The sequence below is a fragment of the Arachis ipaensis genome, chromosome B7, assembly GCF_059453495.1.
Source record: "Arachis ipaensis isolate K30076 ecotype BB chromosome B7, ASM5945349v1, whole genome shotgun sequence".
NCBI classification, from domain to species: domain Eukaryota; kingdom Viridiplantae; phylum Streptophyta; class Magnoliopsida; order Fabales; family Fabaceae; genus Arachis; species Arachis ipaensis.
This window is the reverse complement of record NC_142442.1, coordinates 121,366,643-121,370,813: the sequence shown is the minus strand read 5'-3', so window position 1 is coordinate 121,370,813 and position 4,171 is coordinate 121,366,643.

The window sequence follows — 4,171 nt, the reverse complement described above, 5'->3', positions numbered from 1 at the left end:
TGAACTTCCCTACAGAAGTTATGTGAGTGGGGTGGAAGTGGACTTCATTCCAGCTACAATCATGCGGGTCTTACAAATAAGAATAATACCTTTCAGAGAACCCAGTTTTGATGAGAGAACAAATGGTAAAAATAATCCTGATGAGCTCATAAATGACATATGTCTGGAGGACAGAGATTGGGTGAGAGATTCAAATGGGGAGCCATGTCACTTAAAGAGGATGGACCTCTCGCCTGAGGCCAAGGGCTGGTACGAGATAGTGAGGAGATCAATCCTTCCCACTAGAAACCCCTTAGAAGTCACTATAAGAAGGGCAATTATGGTACACTGCATACTAAAAGGAGGAGAAATAAATGTCCCTCAACTTATTGCAGACAGCATCCAAGAGATGGCCGAAAGTAGCAGCAAGTCAGCTAGGCTTGGCCACCTAAGTACCATATTGCGTTTGTGCAATAGAGCAGGGGTGCTTTTTGAAGATTCAGACACAGATTGGGTGCAGGATGGAAGGACACTCACCAGGCAAAGACTAGAAGATCCCAAAGAAGAAGAAGGAGGCCACAAATAGAAGAAGAACAAGCCTCTGAACCACAAATGGAGGAGGAACAAGCTTCTGGTGCAATGGACTTAAGCCAAATGCAAAGAGCCATTGAAGAAATATCTCAACAATACATGAGAGCACAGGAGCAATATTTGAAGCAACAAGAGCAGTATTTGAAAGCCCAAGAGCAACAAAAGCATTGGCAACAGCAAATGATGGAACAACAAGAAAACTTCCAGCTCAAGATGTTGGATCAACAAAGAGAGTTTCAAGCAAGAACTCTTGATTGGCAAAGGGAACAATCGGCACACTCTCAAGAATCATTTAATAGATTATCCCTACAACAAGCCAAGCAAGGAGAGTACATCCAAAATCTTTACCAATGGAAGAATATATATCATACAATTGGAGAGCATAAGAACTTGGACAGGATGGAGTATGATATAGAAACTCAAGCAAAGTTAGACTATGTAGTCTATGGCATACCAATATTGAACCGAGAGATCAAGCCATATGTTCAATGCCAAGAATTGGTAGACCATCAGAGAGCAAAAGCCAAGAAAAATTCAGCACATATGCAACAAGAATTGAAGGATGCTGGGCTCTGGGATCAGGTAGACCACATTTGGGATCGTAGATGCCTTGTTGAAGAACCCCAAGAAACAAGCAAGAAGCGGAAGAAGAAAGGAGAATCCAGCAGAGGAAAAGAGCACAACAACTAGAGGTGGTGGAGTCCCTTTTATAGTTTTAATTAAATAAGGAAGATGCATATCTAAAACATGATATGCCTCTAAATATTTTATATTCTGCACTTTCATATCTTGAGTAGATTTCTTATTAGGATTTGCATTATGCTTGTTATCACTCATCTGCATTAAATTCTGTCTTATTTTCCTTTTGCATCAATAAGAGAAAATGTTTGAAATAAAAAGTGATTGTCCAATGTAGTAGGAATTAGAATAAACTTCAATGGTGGTAATTGCTTGATTTGATGATAAGCTCAATAATAAAGGCTGCAGGATAGGATGTATATTTGTAGTGTGAGCTTAGTTGCTGTTGTAAAGCCTTCAATTAATAATCATCCTTGGAAAAAGAGAAAGCAAGAAAGGAAAGGAAGAAAAGCCAAGAATTGGCAACAAGAAAAAAACAAATAATAAGGCTAGACACCAATAGCTTAGACCTTAGGACATATGCCTGTGGTGCTTCTTGTACTAGGATATGCTTGGACAATTAGGTTCTGAGGAGTCTTTTAAAACTTGGTAACTTGGATTAACTAATTCGGGATTACCAACCGAAAGTTCATTATCAAAAGCAACCTAGCTACAAAGCATTTAGTGACCCAAAGAGGTGCTGGGCATCAATGTTCCTAAGAAGAAGTGTGAGCCAAGTGTCTGTAGTAAATAGGTGATGAATTAAGCCAAAAAGCTTCTGCAACACTTAGCTACAATTGAAAAACAAGCTGCTGAAGCAAAAGGAAGAAAGAAAAAGTTAACAAGGATCAATAAAGAATAAGGCAATATAGCAGCAATTCTAGTTAACACTCAAAGAGATATTTCTTGATTGGAAGCTGGTAATAATTGAGCTGCATCATGTCTGCATAAAACCCCATGAATTAAAATTCAATTATCTGCTGAATAAGGACATATATGCTTCTCTGTTTCATTTTATTTCTTCTCATGTTTTAGTGCTTGCTTGGGGACAAGCAAGATTTAAGTTTGGTGTTGTGATGACAAGTCATCTTATGCTAGTTTCACAAGTATTTTTCATTTGTTTCATTAGGTTTTATGCACTTTCTTGCATAATAAGTAAGTGATTGGAGTAGAATTTCATGTTTCCTAAACTCAATTAAACATTGTAGATTTTTGTATAAAATCATGACATTTATGCACAATTTAATTGATTATTATAGATGATGCAAAACCTTATGATTTTGGTGAGACTTTGATGGCATGTTTAATTGATAACAGGTAAAGAAATGAGAAGAAGAAACAAAGAGGAAAGCAACATGCAGAAGAACGCTGCGTTCACTCAATGAACACTACGTTCACAAGGCGCATACGCGCACTAGCCTCCCCCGCGTGACGAAGCAAGTTTGGAGATCCACGCGCACGCGTAGATGGCGCGCCCGTGTGTATCGAGGATCAGCGTTCACCAACAATGAACGCTACGTTCATTTCGAGTGAACGCCTACGATACTTCCAGAGTGGGAACTTTAAAAAGGAAATCGACGCGCACGCGCACATGCCGCGCCCGCGCCGATGGAATAAAAGTGGTGATGGATGCAGATGCGTACAAGACGCTGGAACGCAGAATTGATATTTTGCTATACATGCGCAAGCGCACAAGGCACGCACACGGACATAGCGTTCATGGCGCGAACGGAGCGTTCAGTTAATGAACGCTGCTCAAGGGCGCGCTCGCGCATAGTACACGCCCGCATCAATAATGAGGAATGCCAGGGACGCGCTCGCACACAGGACGTGCCCGCGTCGGTGAAAGAACGCTGCGTTCAATTTGAGAACGCTACGTTCACCTGAAGCTGCAACAAATGGCCATTTTGATCTACTTCATGCAAGACCAAAAAGCCCACTCCAAGTGCTGAAGGCCTGAAATAGAAAGTGTAAATATAGATAGGAATTTAATTTCAGAGGAGCTCTCTTTTAGTTTTCAATTTCTAGAATTTAGAATTGAGATCAGATCTAAAATTTTCTTTTCTGTTTTCGTTTTCTCTCTTCTGTAATCTTTTACTTTCTGTTTTGGATCTGGAACTTGGATTGAAGAATTCTTCTGAATTATTTCAATTCGAAGTCATCTTTTACCGTGCCTTTTTGCATTTTGAAGAATTGGAGATCTGATCATAGCTTTTCTTTCACTTTCATTTCATTTGCAATTTCCTATTTTCTGTTTTGTGAAGAAAGCAATTGAGATTTACATTTTCATTTTATTTTCATTATTCTACTACAATTGTCAATTTCTGTTTCCAGTTATGTTTTGATTCCCAATACCCAAATCCCTTTATTCTTCATGCAATTTAAGTTTCCTAGCAATTTAGATTCTGTAATTTAAATTACTTGCACTTTAAGTTTCAGTTATTTACTTTTCTTGCCATTTAAGTTTCAGCTCTTTTACTTTCTTGCACTTTAAGTTTCTGCAATTTTACTTCTTCTACATTTAAGATTCTGCAATTTCCTTTCTACTCTTTAGTTTACTTGCAATTTCACTTCTGTTAATTAAAATTCACTCAAATCATCAAATATTCGCTTAACTAAATTCATCACCATACTAAAGTTGCTCAATCCATCAATCCCTGTGGGATCGACCTCACTCTTGTGAGTTATTACTACTTGATGCGACCCGGTACACTTGCGGGTGAGTTTTGTGTGAAATCATTTTTCCCTCATCAGTCACTATCCATTCTGCGCAATGCACGCGTACGCGTCGCATGCGCCGCCTCACCAATACAGTACGCCACCCAGATTTTATCTTCCCCCCTCCTAAATCCTACGTCTTTTTCATTCCTAATTCTTTCTTCTTTCTTCTTTCTTCTTCCTTCTTTCTTCATTATTCCTTCTTACTATCTACTACTTTCTTCCTCCCTTTTTCATCTTCTACCTCAGGTTCTTTTCTTCCTCC